At 39.1% G+C, this 19,147-nt stretch overlaps 1 long non-coding RNA gene across 1 annotated transcript in view; it reads right to left on the reverse strand.

Annotated features, from left to right (window-relative positions):
- Window positions 1-583: 583 nt before the first annotated feature.
- Window positions 584-19,147, reverse strand: part of LOC123335011 — a 399,767-nt gene continuing 381,203 nt past the window's right edge. Inside the window, exon 4 of the long non-coding RNA XR_006641382.1 lies at window positions 584-797. This is a non-coding gene — a long non-coding RNA (uncharacterized LOC123335011). The remainder of the gene's footprint in view (window positions 798-19,147) is intronic.

The raw sequence follows: 19,147 nt of genomic DNA on the forward strand, positions 1-19,147 counted from the left end.
CCTCCAGGGGATCTTACTAACCCAGGGATCGAACCCAGGTCTCTCACATTGCAGGCAGATTCTTTACTGTCTGAGCCACCAGGGAAGCCCAAGAATACCAGAGTGGGTAACCTATCCCTTCTCCAGGGGATCTTCCCAACCCAGGAATTGAACCAGGGTCTCCTGCATTGCAGGTGGATTCTTTACCAGCTAAGCTACCAGGGAGGTAGTTTCTACTGTATAGCATGTTGGTGGGAATGTAAATTGATAGCAGTCATTATGGAGAACTCCATGGAGGTTCCTTAAAAAACTAAAGATAGAACTACTATATGGCCCAGCAATCCGACTACTAAGCATATACCCAAAGAAAACCATATTCCAAAAGACAATGCACCCCCATGTCCATTGCAGCACTATTTACAACAGCCAGGACATGGAAGCAACCTAGATGTTCATCCACAGATAAAGAAAATGTGATACATAAAAAGACTGAATTCTTAAGGGTTACAGTGAGAATCAAATGAGGGATATAGGGATGAGGACAAAAAGGAAGGGATAAGAATGAATGAAAATTTAAGTAGGAGGCAGGTCTGCTTACCATTGCTCTTAATGCAGGTAGGCACAGTGTGGGAGGGAGACAGGCCATGGGAGACTTGAATCTCTTGTTTCCTCAGATATTCCAAATCTACATGCCTCTTACAGTTAGCCCAGCTCACCATGATGAGAATGATCCTCATATTTGAGCATATATGTTGTTCATGATGACCAGGGAACATGATCCAAGTATTTTATCTGATGCTCAATCAAAAGCAAGCAATCTGTTTCAACATTAGGAGAAAAACTGTGTTTTACTTGAAACAGTAGTATGTAACCCTGCAGCATAGCACCTATATAAGAGATTTTTGGTAGTTACTTGATTATACCTAATTTTCATCATATGTGATAACTTTAAAATTTTACCCAAAATAGCACAGAACCCTGCCATCTAGGTCAGACCAAATTCTAAGTAGAATGCACAAGTGAGGTTCATGGATCAGAGCATACAAACTGCCTCACATTGAGGATTAAAGTTTCTTCAGGACTACTAAGTGGGTATATTATAGCCTTGGGAAATGACTCTTCCATTTAACCGAGCTCTAAAGTTCTAAGATACTTAAAACTGAGTCAAGGATTCAGTAGAGAAAGCCCATATTTCAAAGATAACTCATAGTACTTATCTAGTAAATTGTGTGGATAAACAGGGGAAAATTAGCTGCAGAGAGAGAAGAGAAAACATTTGTGCTACAGCCTAAACCACACGAAAAACAATTTACAAAATGAGCATTTTAATAGACAAAGCAGAATGTTTTCACTGGTTAAAAATGCTGCAAAATGTTGTCAACAATAGTTTGCATCCAAATAGTCAAACCTAATTGTTTTTGAATGTAACATAATCGCGCCTTCATTGTGGAGCTTTAAGAAAAGCAAGGAATATAACATGAGTTCTCATGACATTAAAAATAAATAATTTGTGTAGAGTTATTATGTTAGAAGAAACACACACCCACCAACCCATTAGATTTCATTAGAGACAGACGCAAACTGTTAAATGTTTTGTTTTGTTTTGTTTCAGCTTTGAACTTCACAAAAGATAAAACTCATTTCTTTGGAGCATTTTCTACTCTGTTTCCTTAGAAGTAAGCTTTCAAAGTGGGTATTAAAGCCGTATGTAAAGTAAATATGGCATGCATAATTACTAGTAGCTGTTAATTCTATTAATCAGCTCTCAGTGGCATTTACAATACCGTCAACAACCATCTACAATCAAAAGCAATGTCCAACAAACACTTCGAAATGTTGAAAGTCATGGACATACGTGCAAATTTACACTGTTAATGAAGGTATCTGGAAACCAGTCAGGAAACAAAGGAAGACATTCATAATAACCTGGATGAGAACCAACAGGAACTGACGACAAAGGAAAAATAAACAAATGTAAGTGACTTTCAAGAACTTTAAGATGATTCTCAGCTTTTACCTTTTCTGAGCCCTATTGAACACCTAACATTGAAGTGAGAAAAAATTAGGCACAGAGGCAAGTTATGGATCACACACCCTAGTGTAATCAAACTCTAGCAGTTACAGCAAGCACAAAATGTCAACTCTAACTACCTTATTGAATTCCCTAAATCTATGACCCACAAGATTGTCATATTAATTTGGTCATGGCCAGAGCCTAAGGGAAATCAGTCAGGGAATAAAGGATATCCAACAGGAATAAAATGAAATGCAAGTCAGTCTTGTTTGTAATATAAACACAGAATCATTTGACCATAATGACCAACTTCCCTGGTTTGCTAGGGAATCCCCTGGTCTTAGCTCTGAGAGTCCTACATCCTTGAAAACTTCAAATCCCAAGCAAACTGGGATATTTGATGACCCTCCTATTTAATCTGAGCTTCTCATGACCACTGACTTACCCACCTGAACTTAGTTTTGACTGAAATATAGAGAGAGCAGTGGTTCTGAGATTTACTCTGCATAAGGATCACCTTATGCAGGCTGTGTATTGTCACCCTGCTTATTTAACTTACATGCAGAGTGCATCCTGTGAAATGTTGAGCTGGGTGAAGCCCAAGCTGAAATCAAGATCGCCGGGAAAAATATCAATAACCTCAGATATGCAGATGACACCACCCTAATGGCAGAAAGCAAAGAGGAACTAGGCCTCTCGATGAGGACGAAAGTGGAGAATGAAAAGCTGATTTAAAACTCAACATTAAAGAAACTAAGATCATGGCATCTGGTCCCATCACTTCATGTCAAATAGATGTGGAAACAATGGAAAAAGTGACAGACTATTTCCTTGGGCTCCAAAATCACTGCAGAGGGTGACTGCAGCCAAGAAATTAAAAGATGCTTTCTCCTTGGAAGAAAAGCTATGACCAAACTAGACAGCACATTAAAAAACAGAGACATCAGTTTGCCCACAGAGGTCTGTATGGTCAGAGCTATGGTTTTTCCAGTAGTCATGCATGGATGTAAGAGCTGGATGATAAAGAAAGCTGAGCACTGAAGAATTGCTGCTTTGAAACTGTGGTGCTGGAAAAGATTCTTGAGAGTCCTTTGGATAGCAAGGAGATCAAACCACTCAATACTAAAGGAAGTCAACCCGGAATATTCACTGAAAAGACTGATGTTAAAGCTGAAGCTCTTATACTTTGGCCACCTGATGTGAAGAGCCAACTCACTGGAAAAGTTCCTGATGCTGGGAAAGACTGAGGGCAGGAGGAGAAGGGGGTGACAGAGGCTGAGATGTTTGGATGGTATCACTGACCCAATGGACATGAGTTTGAGCAAACCCTGGGAGAGAGTAAAGGACAGGGAAGCCTGGTGTGCTGCAGTCCATAGGGTCACAAAGAGTTGAACATGACTGAGCAACCGAACAACAAAGGATAACCTGGAAAACTGTTAATACACAGTGTCCTGGGTCCCATCCCTTGGATTCTGATTTGATAAATTGAAGTGGGGCCAATGAAGTTGTATTTCTATGAAGCTCACAACCAATAGGAATGCTTCTGGTTCAAGTACCATATTTTGAGTAACACTGGTTCAAATTTCATTTACCCCTTTCATTTCCCAATGTTGCATCCTATGTCCTTGAGTTTAGTTCTCAAGAGTACTTAGGCATGAACAGATGTAACAGGTCTTTTAGAAGGAGAAATACCTCATCTTGGCAGAAATGATGCCAGTGTAACAGATGGAAAATGTATCCAATAAACTGAGTATTTATACAACGTTAAAAGATGTAACTGTTTTATTTATAAGAATTTCATCAATTATTCCCATTGTAAAACCTTGGGAAAAAAAGTGAAAGTGTTAGTCACTCAGTCGTGTCTGACTCTTTGTGACTCCTTGGACTGCCCACAAGGCTCCTCTGTCCATGGAATTTTCCAGGCAAGAGTACTGGACTGGGTAGCCACTCTCTTCTCCAGAGGATTTTTCTGACCCAGGGGTTGAACCCAGGTCTCCTGCATTGCATGTGGATTCTTTCCCATCTGAGCCATGAATATCATCAATTATTCCCACTGTAAAGCCTTCCTAAAATTCACTTAAGGGATTAATAGAAATAATAGGAAAACAGAGATACGCCTTGGTTATAGCCACTGTGAATATGCTGCTGTAAAACTAGTATAATCACAAACTATTTGAAGAAGCTCAGCAAGGATTGGTAAGGAAAACCTCAACTAAATTATACTGGCAGGTCGATGATTCTCCAACAACAACTAGGTGTCCAACAATTCAATTCTGACACCAAGGGTCCAGAGTTCGTGCACACTCAACAGGTTAAGGGCTCATTCCTACAAGACTGCCCCCTCTCCATATGCCAGGGGCCAACTCATTTCTAACCATCTATAAATCTGGGGGGTTCCTGTGACGCTTTGCTCAGGTTCTGAAATTGCTAGAATGACCCACAGATGCAGGAAAACATTGTACTCTCATTTACTGGTTTATAACTGTGTGGATCACAATAAACTGTGGGAAATTCTGAAAGAAATGGGAATACTGGACCACCTGACCTGCCTCTTGAGAAACCTGTATGTAGGTCAGGAAGCAACAGTTAGAACTGGACATGGAACAACAGATTGGTTCCAAATAGGAAAAGGAGTATGTCAAGGCTGTATATTGTCACCCTGCTTATTTAACTTATATGCAGAGTACATCATGAGAAACACTGGGCTGGAAGAAACACAAGCTGGAATCAAGATTGCCGGGAGAAATATCATTAAACTCAGATATGCAGATGACACCACCCTTATGGCAGAAAGTGAAGAGGAACTCAAAAGCCTCTTGATGAAAGTGAAAGTGGACAGTAAAAAAGTTGGCTTAAAGCTCAACATTCAGAGAACGAAGATCATGGCATCCGGTCCCATCACTTCATGGGAAATAGATGGGGAAACAGTGGAAACAGTGGCTGACTTTATTTTTGGGTGCTCCAAAATCACTGCAGATGGTGACGACTAAAGCCATGAAATTAAAAGACGCTTACTCCTTGGAAGGAAAGTTATGTCCAACCTAGATAGCATATTCAAAAGCAGAGACATTACTTTGCCAACAAAGGTTCATCTAGTCAAGGCTATGGTTTTTCCTGTGGTCATGTATGGATGTGAGAGTTGGACTGTGAAGAAGGCTGAGCAGCAAAGAATTGATGCTTTTGAACTGTGGTGTTGGAGAAGACTCTTGAGAGTCCCTTGGACTGCAAGGAGATCCAACCAGTCCATTCTGAAGGAATCAGCCCTGGGATTTCTTTGGAAGGAATGATGCTAAAGCTGAAACTCCAGTACTTTGGCCACCTCATGCAAAGAGTTGACTCATTGGAAAAGACTCTGATGCTGGGAGGGATTGGGGGCAGGAGGAGAAGGGGACAACAGAGGATGAGATGGCTGGATGGCATCACTGACTCGATGGATGTGAGTCTGAGTGAACTCCGGGAGTTGGTGATGGACAGGGAGGCCTGGCGTGCTACGATTCATGGGGTTGCAAAGAGTCAGACATGACTGAGCGACTGAACTGAACTGAACTGAACTGAAGGAATGCAAATCTGAAGCGGCCAAATAGAAAAGATGGTTGAGACAAGTTACAGGGTGTGGGCATACAGAGCTTCCATATCCTCTCCAGATAAGCCACCCTCCCAGCCAGTAACATGATTACATGAAATCATATTTAAGAATCAGCTATACTGTCAATATGTTTCAAAGAATGAATACATATGGAAAGGAATTCTGAGATGACAAACGACTTTCCTTCTCAGTTTCAGGACTACCAATAAGGAAAAAGAGTACCAATGGCAAACCACTCCAGTATTTTTGCCTGGGAGGCTGGCAGGCTATAGTCCATAGGGTCACAAGAGTCTGACAAGGCTGAGCAACTAAACAACAACAATCTTTAGGTGTGGCCTGATTTCCTTCCTAAATCTACCTATCTGCTTTGGTGAAAGAAGATGCCTTACTGTAAAAATAATCAGAACTGAAGTATTCACAACCCAGCAGCTTGTCAAGCACTGTCACAGAGGGAGTTTTATTGAAGTGTCATTGTGTAGACATATCTGATTGAATCATTGGCCATTTGTGCATGAACTTCATCACCAGGCCTGGTGTGTGGGCACAAGATGCTGAAAGTTCTAACACTCTGGTCACTTGTTTGGTTTTTCTGGTGGGCAGCACCATTCTGAAGCTATCCAGAGCACACACCCCCTGCCCTCTGCCTCTGCTCAAGAATCATGTCATTAGTGTACAAAAGAGCAAATTCAAAGCATTTTAGGAGCTATGCTAGGAACCTGTAACAAAGACAATAAACTTATCTTCTTATACTACAACAAAAAATTGTTTTAAATTTATCTCACTCAAAAGCTACAAGTCATGAGAGAAAAGGCAATCTTTTGTCAGATACTCAGCTCTGTCTTTATCACCCATAACCAACGTTTGAACCAAAGACCATGACTGTCCACAGCAATGTCACAGGGTTATTAGGCTCAGTCTACTCTCGGAACAGTGGTAAAGAAGCAGTGAATACATTTTATAGAGACTTCTCAATAGCCAAAGCTGAAACTAAAAGAAATTCTCAGGATAAATCCATTTAACTATATAGAATATCATACTTAGTGACAATTTTAATTCACTGAATGTTGAATGTGTTATTTGTTTAAAGATAATCTTTATAAATTCAACATATTTTTATAAATGGTAACATTCATAAAGAGGCTCCAACTTATTCATTTGTCATTTCTCATGTAATAAATTAAAAAAGCAATGCATAAGCACTCAGACTCTCATACACTATCCAGTCTTCATCAGCTACATATGGAGATAAAACTCCTGGTGTTTCCTCTTAAGCTGAAAATACTGCCCAATCCCTTGTCATAGTTACGATTTTTTCTCCATTAACATAAATTTCCAAAGTTTTCTCCAAGCTATGTATTACATATTATTTATTCAGTGATTCCCATAGTCCTGGCCTGTACTGTGTAATTTACTTTAATTATTACTGTTCATCCTCACCAGGGCCAAGACTTAAAGTGAGATAAGTGAAGCTTTCACCTTGGGTTCAAACTCTGAAGAGCCATCAAAAACTTAGTAATCAAGACTAATAATATTTTAATGTAACATTTCTTAAAAGTGAATAGTAATGAAAGATTCATGATAAACAAAATGTTAAAATTTTAAATAAAGACTAGATCAGCATTCTTGGCTTTTTTCTTGTCCCTCAGGTTATAATATGGTTCATCACTCTTACTGATTCCTCACAACAACTCTACAAGGTACAAAATAGTATCATTCTCACTTTATGAAATGAAACAGAGAAGTTAAGTACCTTGTCCAAGATGACACAGTTGGTTAACAGAGAACCAATGTGTCTGACTTCCAAACTCTTCTGCTATGCTGCGGCAGCACCTGTCAGTATTCACTGAATGCTTTTTACGTGTTTAATGTTAGGGGTTACAGTGCCCAACCTGAGGTCCATGGTTCATTAGAAGGGCTTGCAGTTCTCATTTAAAGCTGTTATACTCATGATCATATTTCATGACAGTGAAAGGATACAGATTATAATCAGGCCAACGGAAGAGACACATGGGGCAGAGTCCCAGAAATTCCCAAATGTGGAGCTTCTAACTAATCTCTCCCAGTGGAGTCATGACAGATTGACCTCTCCCAGCAATGATATGTGACAATATGCAAATGGTATTGTTAACCATTTTTCACTAAGACCACATGTCAGGCACCATGAGCAGGAGAGAAGTAGGGTATGAATTAGACTACAGACACCTCTTTTTGGAAGAGAAGTTATGCCCTAAGTAACATGATTGCATGAAATTCTACTTAGGATTCAGCTATATTGTCTATATACTCAGGAGAATGAATACATATGGAAAGGAATTCTAAGTTGGCAAATGACTATCCTCAGTTTCAGGACTGCCAACAGCAAATCTTTAGGAGTACCTAATCTTTAGGAGTCTGATTTCCTTTCTAAATCTACCTTTCTGCTTTGATGAAAAAAGATGCCCTAACTGTAAAAAAGAATCAGAACTGAGGTAGAGATATCAAATAAGATGCGTACACATCTGTATATTATTCATAAATAGCATTTGTCTTGTTCCATGACCCTTAATATGTTTCCTTTGGAAGTGTAGAACATTATCCCTGTTGTCCTAGCCTAACAATTATAAGAGTGTCTAAAAGGTGGGAAGTACACTGCTGGGGATATGAGACAGTTTTAGATGTTATTGGGTTGGCCAAACGCTTCATGGATCATAGCCTTGTTGTGGCACAGGGGCTTGGGTAACTCAATGAAGCTATGAGCCATGCCATGCAGGGCCACCCAAGTTGGATAGGTCATAGTGAACAACTATGACAATACAAGGTCCACTGGAGGAGAGGATGGCAAACCACTCCACCACTCCAGTATTCTTGCCAAGAGAATACCATGGACCATATGAAAAAGCAAAATGATATGACACCAGAAGATGAGCCAAAAAATTTCATTCAGGTAAGATCTTACGGGAAAACTCAAATGAACTTTTTAGCCAATCCCGTAATAAACAAATAGGTTTTTTGTTTTTGCTTTAATGAGTGTGTACTCAGTCTTGTCTGACTCTGCAGCCCCATGGGCTACAGCCCACCAGGCTCCTCTGTCCGTGGAATTTTCCAGGCAAGAATACTGGAGCAGTATTGCCATTTCCTACTCCAAGGGATCAGCTCGACTCAGGGATCAAACTGACATCTCCTACATCAACTTGCACAGGGAACCAGATATTCTTTACCACTGTACCACCTTGGAAGTCCCAGTGTATTTTAATAACCATGTTTTATTCACTGTTTATTAGAAAGTTTTATTATAAATATATTAGAAACATGCTAGGGAAATTATGTAAGCTTTTAAAAATTGTAAGCCTAAAGATGTCAAGTAACTAAAAAAATTAACAGGAGAGGTCATACTCAGTACATGACAAAAGGAAGGAAGGAAAAGAAAATAATCAAAGCTTAGGAAACCATGGATTAGTTAGATATAGATTTTATCCCATCTTTCTACGTGAAAGAGGATTTAAATTCTACGGCTGTCAGAAAATCAGTTTCTGAAGGGCAAAACTAGCCATGTTCAGTTTAGGTTTTATTGAGTTAAAACTTTCTAAATTGAAGAATTTCTAAGGGGGAAGGCAGCATTCTTTCTAACCAAATTCAGAAAATCTGATCGTTCTGAAGTATTTTTAGTCCTGAATTGACTAAGTGATGAAATGTTCTTTGGCTTAAGTTTTGTGTAGTGCTAACCATTATCATCCAATGCTGTAACCCGCCTTCCCTGGGCCCTGTGGTTGTCTCTCTGATCTAGAAAATCAGAAGGTGAGCTGAGGTGGAAGCGGGGAGCTGGGGGACGGTACCCAGCCCCCAGGGTTCTTCTGCCACCTCAGTCTGACCTTTAAAAAACTGTTCCTCCTCCCTGTACCTCACTTTCACCATTTGGGAAGGATGGGATGGTGATCTTCTCAGCACATGGTGGGAGGAATGAGTTCCTGTCTGCTGGCACCCTGAAACTCCTGAAATGAGAAGAGGAGGAGGTAAAGGAACAGCAGGGCTTCTGGAGGAGCCTGTGATCACAGGAATGAGCAGGGCAGGTGGCTAGTTGATGGAATGCAGGGCCCATTCTGAATATGGAGAAAGTTATGGACTGTACCTGGAACTCCCACACTCCTGTGTGGTAATAGAGCTCAACTAGATGACAATGAATGAGCAAATGTTGAACTTGGGTTGGAGGGGGTGGCACGGGTAAAACCATTTCTTGGATTTTTCTTTTTTTTTTTTTTTTCTTTTTTGGTTTACTTGCTTGTTTACAATGTACTAGGAAAAAAGCATTATTGGAGATGACTGGATTTTAAGATTCATAAACAGGAAGTGTGGAATAGCATCGTGACATCGTCACTAGTTATAGAGGCTTTAGAACTGGAAAGGTCTGGTTGTCAGTCCATTACTTCCTATGTGACATTGAGGAAATAATCTCTCAGCTTCCTTAGTGTGCCCTGAGTATAGTAATAGTAGCAACTTCCTGCTTTATTTGAGAGAATTAAATGAGATAATGCAGTGAAGCATACAATACCAGACACATAATTCTGCCTCTGTTATTACTGTTATTATTATTTTAATTTAACCTCTCAAAGTTGCATTTCCTCATCTGTAAAATGATAGCAATAACTATCAATACTTCATTATGTTCCTGTGAGAAGCAAAAGAGATAATGCAGGTGAATTATCTGTAAACTCAAGTCACTCGGGAGCTTTTCTGCCCCTTGGAGCTTTACATAAAATTGGCTTGAACGTTCTGAATTTTAAAATGTGTGTGTGATCAGTGTTTACTAACACACACACACACACAAACACACACGCGAGTTTCAGCAAATTTCCCATCTTTACTTTCTCACTGCCCCCTTATCTCTAGGCCTGAGTTTTCATGGGCATCTGCCAAAATCCCCACATCAAATCTGGACACAAAGCTGTTCTCATTCTATTCTCCTAAGAGAAGCCATCAAACATTCACACACTTAGAGCTTTACTGAAGAATCATAAGATGTACTCTTATTATTGTGCTCCCCTGGCTTCTTTTCTGCCACACGCCACCAGTGTCTGCATTCCCAATGCCTGTCTGACCATATGCCATCCCCCTGTCACACAGAGCTGGCTGGGACCAAATATCTTCCTTTGTAAACGAAAAAGCACCAAGTAATTTCAAAGCATCAGGATGTGCAAATTATGAGTAAGTTGGAATTTTAATCCCAAATCAATTCAGGATATATTTACTGATGCTCATTCTATGCCATAGACGGTGCTGGTTTCTAAGAATGCAATAATGACTAAAGCATATTTCCTGCTAGAGAGCTAGCAGCCAGGTACAGAAAGAGTCAGAAAAAAAAAAAAAAAAAAATGGCGTCAGGACAGCTTCATCCTTGAACAGCCAGGGATAGGAGGAGCAATAAAACAATAGGGGGGTGGAGCCCACACCTTTGGAGAAGATAAAAAAGGCACAGCAGGGTATGGAAAAGAAAAGATAACCCCAAAAAAGAAAAAGAAAGATAAATGGAAGCTCACTGTAGGAAAAACCAGTGTGAAGGGACAAAAAATTTACAAACAAAGGTATGTTAGGGGAACAGAAAATAAGTCTTTATGATTACAGTCCACTTGAGGCATTAAGTTTGGATATCTCTTCCAACAAACAAATACTTCTAAAAATAAACAAAATTGATAAGGCCTATTTAAATACTATTTAGATTAAAAATAATGTTCAAATCTAGCTCAGAGTTACTAACTGAAGTTAAAGCAAGTCCCCAAATTTGAGGCTTATTCTCACAATATCTTGCAGTAGATTGGATGAATAATTACATGAACTTAATGAACTCGATATCTGCAGAGGGGATACATAATATATCTGCTACTAAAAAGCATGACTCTTTCACTCTTTGTGCAGAAACCACAATATATAGGGCTTCAGAAGGCATATGTAGATATAGTCTTGGATGCTAAGTTCAGTTCAGTCGCTCAGTCGTGTCCAACTCTTTGCGACCCCATGAACCGCAGCACGCCAGGCCTCCCTGTCCATCACCAACTCCCAGAGTTCACTCAGATTCACGTCCATCGAGTCAGTGATGCCATCCAACCATCTCATCCTCTGTCGTCCCCTTCTCCTGCCCTCAATCTTTCCCAACATCAGGGTCTTTTCCAATGAGTCAGCTATTCGCATCAGGTGGCCAAAGTACCGGAGTTTCAGCTTCAACATCAGTCCTTCCAATGAACACCCAGCACTGATCTCCTTTAGGATGGACTGGTTAGATCTCTTTGCAGTCCAAGGGACTCTCAAGAGTCTTCTCCAACATTACAGTTCAAAAGCATCAATTCCTCAGTGCTCAGCTTTCTTTATAGTCCAACTCTCACATCCATACATGACCACAGGAAAAATCATAGCCTTGACTAGACAGACCTTTGTTGGCAAAGTAATGTCTCTGCTTTTCAATATGCTATCTAGGTTGGTCATAACTTTCCTTCCAAGGAGTAAGCATCTTTTAATTTCATGGCTGCAATCACCATCTGCAGTGATTTTGGAGCCCTCAAAAATAAAGTCAGCCACTGTTTCCACTGTTTCACCATCTATTTGCCATGAAGTAATGGGACTGGATGCCATGATCTTCATTTTCTGAATTTTGAGCTTTAAGCCAACTTTTTCACTCTCTTCTTTCACTTTCATCAAGAGGCTTTTTAGTTCTTCACTTTCTGCCATAAAGGTGGTGTCATCTGCATATCTGAGGTTAATGATACTTCTCCCAGCAATCTTGATTCCAGCTTGTGCTTCATCTAGCCCAGCGTTTCTCATGATGTACTCTGCATATAAGTTAAATAAGCAGGGTAACAATATACAGCCTTGACGTACTCCTTTTCCTATTTGGAACCAGTCTGTTGTTCCATGTCCAGTTCTAACTGTTGCTTCCTGACCTGCATACAGCCTTCTCAAGAGGCAGGTCAGGTGGGCTGGTATTCCCATCTCTTTCAGAATTTTCCACAGTTTATTGTGATCCACATAGTCAAAGGCTTTGGCATAGTCAATAAAGCAGAAATAGATGTTTTTCTGGAACTCTCTTGCTTTATCTGTGATCCAATGGATGTTGGCAATTTGATCTCTGGTTCCTCTGCCTTTTCTAAAACCAGCTTGAACATCTGGAAGTTCACAGTTCACGTATTGCTGAAGCCTGGCCTGGAGAATTTTAAGCATTACTTTACTAGCGTGTGAGATGAGTGCAATTGTGTTTGAGCATTCTTTGGCATTGCCTTTCTTTGGGATTGGAATGAAAACTGACCTTTTCCAGTCCTTTGGCCACTGCTGAGTTGTCCAAATTTGCTGGCATATTGAGTGCAGCACTTTCACAGCATCATCTTTCAGGATTTGAAATAGCTCAACTGGAATTCCATCACCTCCACTAGCTTTGTTCGTAGTGATGTTTTCTAAGGCCCACTTGACTTCACATTCCAGATTTCTGGCTCTAGGTGAGTGATAATACCATCATGATTATCTGGGTTGTGAAGATCTTTTTTGTACAGTTCTTCTGTGTATTCTTGCCACCTCTTCTTAATATCTTCTGCTTCTGTCAGGGCCCTACCATTTCTGTCATTTATTGAGCCCATCTTTGCATGAAATGTTCCCTTGGTATCTCTAATTTTCTTGAAGAGATCTTTAGTCTTTCCCATTCTGTTATTTTCCTCTATTTCTTTGCACTGATCACTGAGGAAGGCTTTCTTATCTCTCCTTGCTATTCTTTGGAACTCTGCATTGAAAAGGGTATATCTTTTCTTTTCTCCTTTGCTTTTCACTTCCCTTCTTTTCACGGGTATTTGTAAAGCCTCCTCAGACAGCCATTTTGCTTTTTTGCATTTCTTTTTCTTGGGGATGGTCTTGATTCCTGTCTCCTGTACAATGTCACGAATCTCTGTCCATAGTTCATCAGGCATTCTGTCTATCCCTTAAATCTATTTCTCACTTCCACTGTGTAGTCATAAAGGATTTGATTTAGGTCATACCTGAATGGTCTAGTATGAGAGACAAAACAAAAATATATTCATTGTCACATTACTCCTTTTGTGGGCAATTTTTCTAGTCTCTGTCATTATAAGTTACTCATTTCAAAGAAAACATAATTTTACAGTTGGGACTAAAATTTCCATTTCAAAATTAGTGAAGAGAATATAAACATCATAAAGAGAGGAAAGACAGCATGAAGTTGGAGGTTATCAAGGTCCAAAAAGAACCAGACTTATCAACACAGAACTCAGAAAAGACCCAGGTAAGACAGAGAATAGGTTTCTTGTACAACTCTGGAGAGATAAGCAATCTCATCTGTTTCCCTTACATAAAGACACTTCTTTTCTTAATTATTGCAAATATAATTCGGCTTGAAAAGAAATCCAGGCATGCTTGAATCCCAGGATTTATTCATCCCAATATAATCCAAGGAATGGCCTCTGGGCTTTAGACCTCCCTGGCCCAATATGCCCAGTCCTACTTCTTGTATTCAAGCTTGGGTCCAGTGATCTTAATTTTCCTTCCAGTGCATCCGTATCAACTGAGTGATGAGCATTTATTTAAAATGGCTTTCATCCACACTGTAAGAGTAGTTGAATACATTTGAAATACCCTAGTTAGGAATCCATACTCCAGGCGTTTCACTGACAGTTGTGTACACTCCAGAGGTGGTGGCATTAGTGTTTTAAAAACCACTGTATCGATTTGCCTTGGTGTTCACTAGTTAGCACAGAGGATATTAAAAATCAGTTTCCATTGTGGAAAAGCCACAAAAGTGGCTTTGTGAACAAAACCTTGTTGAAAATTATTGCTGATGAGCTCAGTGCTTTAATGCCTTTTGATTATTACTACAGAACTATAATAGACTGTCCTATGAGAGAGTCTATTTCCCTTCAAAATGGAGGAATCTATGGCCTGATCCAACCAGCAGTTTTGTTAATCCTGACAGGTGTTCCTGGAAATGAATCTTTCATACAACAGGAATTTTTTAGGAATTTTTTAAGGATTGAAAGTCTTTCCTGAGCATAACGAACAAACGGCATGACTGTTTATGTACCTAGTTATTAATGTTTGATTATGTGCCAGATTTTCACTTGAGACTAGATCTCATTGAACCATTACACTTGAGAGTTTTGCTGGACTAGGTGAAGACAGATAGTTCCCACTTACCTCTAACTGTTGGCAGTGATCAATATGTACAAAAAGAACTGGACTAATTATAAAATCTAAATGACCTCTGCCTGGGCTCTAGAAATTCCAGCCTCTATAGATACACACAGTTGAAAGCATCACTTAACTAAAACCCTGCCACTTTAGTACTATGATAACATTATTCCCCAGGTAATATTTGGCAACACTTGTATATATTTTGGTTGTCCCAACTGGATGCAGGGTTATTACTAGCATCTATCTGTTCGATAGAAAGCAGGCATCAAGCTGGACTCAAAACTGCCAGGAGAAATATATCAACAACCTTACATATATAGATGATACCATTCTAATGGCAGAAAGTGAAGAGGAACTAAAGAGCCTCTTGATGAGGGTGAAAGAGGACAGTGAAAAAGTTGGCTTAAAACTTAACATTCAAGTTACTAAGATTATGGCATCTGGTCCCATCAATGCATGGCAAATAGAGGGGAAAAAAGTGGAAGCAGTGACAGATTTTTCTCTCCTTGGGCTCCATAATCAATGCAGATGGTGAATGCAATCATGAAATTAGAAGATATTTGCTCCTTGAAAGAAAGCTATGACAAACCTAGACAGTGTATTAAAAAGCAGAGATATCACTTTGCTGACAAAGATCCATATGGTCAAAACTATGGCTTTTCCAGTAGTTATGTATGGATGTGAGATTTGGACCATAAAGAAGACTAAGCACCAAAGAACTGATGATTTTAAACTGTGGTGTTGGAGAAGACTCTTGAGAGTCCCTTGGACTTCAAGGAGATAAAATCAGTCAATCCTAAAGGAAATAAGTCTTGAATATTCATTTGAAGAACTGATGCTGAAGCTCCAATATTTTGGCCACCTGATGTGAAGAGCCAACACTGGAAAAGACCCTGATGCTGAGAAAGATTGAGGGCGGGAGGAGGAGGGGACAACAGAGGATGAGACAGTTAGATAGCATCAGTGACTCAATGAACCTGAGCAAACTCCAGGAGACAGTGAAGAACAGGGGTGCCTGGCATGCTGCAGTCCATGGAGTTGCAAAGAGTCAGACCCAAAGTAGCAGCTGAACAACAATGCTGCTAAACAACCGTCCAACAAAGAAATATCCAATCCCAAATGTCAACAGTGGTGATGTTGTGCAATCCTGTAATAATGATATAGTTGTAAAACATATAATATATAATTCAGTGACTATAGTTGAGAACACTGTACTATATAATTGAAATTTGCTAGAAGATGTTCTCATCACTCTCTCCCCCACCAAGATAAATATATGAGGTGATGGATGTATTAATCAAGTAGATAGAGGGAATCTTTTCACAAAAGGAAAAAAAGATACTATGGGGAGACCCAGACCCTGAAAACTGCTGAAACCCTAATCTCCAATTCTTTTTCTAGACAGGCAACTTCTCTATTTCCTTTCAAAATATTCTCACCATCCTATCCTAAGTTCCCCTTTCCCTCTCAAATAAAAATCTAGGTGAGGGATCTTTTCATGAGATGAGCTCATGAAAAAAAAATAGACCAGTTCACAAATATATAAACATGTTCATTCCTGGTGAAGCAAACGAGCCCTGAACTGAAACCATGAAGACCTTCCAAAAGGGATGGTATGTGAGCAGAGATGAGAATATTTGCATCTTAGTTTTCAGACACTTGAAACACTGAGAGCATATCAAGCATTAATACCTCAATAAACTATCTGTCCTCATCACTGCAGAAACCAAAAATTCAGTGCAAATGTTTTGGGCATTGACATTACATTTTCTTTGTTCTTATTTTTGTCTAGAAGGCAGGAGAGGCAAGTGTGGTAGTGATATATAATAATGTCAACAGTAATAATGGAGGTGATGATAATGGAGATGATGACAGCTATTTACTGCTCAAGAATAATTTCTTACAAGCTGGGTACTGTGCTACAAATACACTTTATGTTACATTTGTTATATCTATTTCATTAGAATTGCAATTCCCATCTTGCAGATGAAGTTATGAAAGCCAAAGGAAAGGATTTAGGCTAAGTTCACACTGATACTTAATGAAAGAGGTAGGGTTTAAATCCAGTTCACAAATCTCTGATATACATACTCAAAATTCATTCAACAAAAACATTAAGTATTTACCATATTGGGAGCTACCCAGGTGGCTCAGCAGTAAAGAATCTGCCTGCCAATACCGGTGACGTGGGTTTAATCCCTGGGTTGGGAAGATCCCTTAGAGAAGGAAATAGCAACCCACTCCAGCATTCTTGCCTGGGAAATCCCATGGGCAGAGAAGCCTGGCGGCCTCACGTCCACATAGTCACAAAAGAGTCACACATGACTTAGTGGCTAAACAACAAGGCACTTATTTGGGATGCTTGAGATAAATCAAAAAGGACAGACATCTCTTAACCACTAAGTTATACTACCACTAGTATGAACATTTCAGCTATAGTCTTGCAGTAAACTGTTTTCTTTGCCTAAACTAGATTTGATTCTCATTTTTTTTTTTTTTTTCATTCTACAGGTTTGTCATCCTTTGGTTCTGATTCAAGTCAGATGTCATTGTTAGAATATTCTTGCTCAGCCAAACATAAGCATTAGGACAGAGTAAAATCTTTCTTATTTTCTCAGCCTATTAAATAATAAAGCTTAGAGGAGACTTTCATAAACTAGAGCACAAGTTCTTGGAAGTAGAGACTTGGAGAGGAAAGCATTTACTGGAAGCAAAATTCTCTTTTAAAGTCTACATGAGGATCTTATTGAGATCCAGGATTCTTTAATCATGAAAGATTCTTTTTTTTAACTGTTGGCAGACCCAGTATTACCATTGTGACCCACGCAAAAATTCTCTTTGTTCTTAGTAGCTGAGGGTGTGTGATTGGAGATTAGCCAGAGGAAGGACCATTGAATTAAACTTTTCAGAAAGGAGGAAGAAGATTTTCAGAAACACTGGTTTTGTCTCATGGCAGTGGGCTCACCAGCCATGGAACTGTAAACACTAATCCATTTTATCCATCAGCAAATGTGACAGTGTCACAAAATTGTCGTAGAAAAATGTGAAAGAGTATCCATTTTGAAAGAGATGAAGGAGACATTCAGGGCCCAAAGAGCACACAAATCTTGGTCCACACGGGGATGTAACCTACAGCCATCCAAATAGTATGTTCACATCTGGAAAAATGAAAGCTACTAGCAAGGGACTACTGTACATGATTAAACTGCTAAACAAGGCTCTCACTACTGATCTATGACCTACCAGCTATGTCACTTAAAACAAGTTACTTACTTGACAATTTCGCAACTTAGTTTTTCTCACCCATAAAAGAAAAATATTACTAGTTCTTACTTTGGAAGATAAAAATGAAATAATGTACCTAAAACACTCAGCAGAATTTCTGACACATTCTAACAACAAATTTAAGGTACTGCTACTGTTAGTTGACCTTCTCATTAATTCAGATAAATGCATTCAACAATTGTTAGGAAACCTAAAATCAGAACTTTTCTTGCAAATAGTTTTCCCTGTAAAACATGAGAAAAGATGATTTATTTTCCAATGGCTTTTCAAAATCTAAGAAGCTGGAATTATCTTATCAGGAACATTTGGATTATAGAAGGAAATTTCAAATCCCCTAGAATACACATGTAGGTTTGCCACAGCAAAATCTCTAATGCCTTAATCATTAAACTAATCCCTTATCTTTACTCTGAAATAAATTGTTTCTCACTTTTTTTTAATTTCCTTTGTTTTCTTCATAAGGATATTCTAAATATGAAGAAAGAAATTCATAGTTTTACATATGAAATATTCAGGAAAAGATGTTAAAACTAGGAAAGTGAAGAATGCTCTCTATCAAAACGTTTTATATTCTGTAAGGGAATAAGGATACTTACTCATGAACTATAGGAGAACAAGTTGGTTACTAAATAATGCTCCAGTGGACTATGACATGAGACAGATCATTAAATTGAGATTTAAACTGGAAAATACCAAAGGAAGCAATGAAAATTAACTTGGACAGTCTAGAAAGTAAAACTGAAAAGGCAAGGAAATGAAATGTACAGAGGAAATACAAAAGCACAGTATGAAGGACTGCTCCTGTGGATATTAGCATGGTGGAAACTGAGCTCCTAAGTGCTTTATCGATAAGCAGAGCTATCATTAATCTTTTGTGACAGGACACTTTGGAGTAACCAAATTGTGATGGTCCCAAGCCCTGAATATCCTGTATTATCCTCAGGATTGAAGATGACTTCTATATACAGTAATTACTGTATCATGTTTCTCCACTGCAGTAAATTTTAGCAGAAATGGCTTTCAAAAGCTGTCTTAATAAAAAGTGATTTAGGGAAAAAAAAATAGTGCCCAACCTCAGTTCTTTCTTTCTCACAATGTTCACCTAGATATATTTGATTTTGAATTTCTTT

This window comes from Bubalus bubalis, chromosome 9, assembly GCF_019923935.1.
Source record: "Bubalus bubalis isolate 160015118507 breed Murrah chromosome 9, NDDB_SH_1, whole genome shotgun sequence".
In the NCBI taxonomy this organism is placed as follows: Eukaryota; Metazoa; Chordata; class Mammalia; order Artiodactyla; family Bovidae; genus Bubalus; species Bubalus bubalis.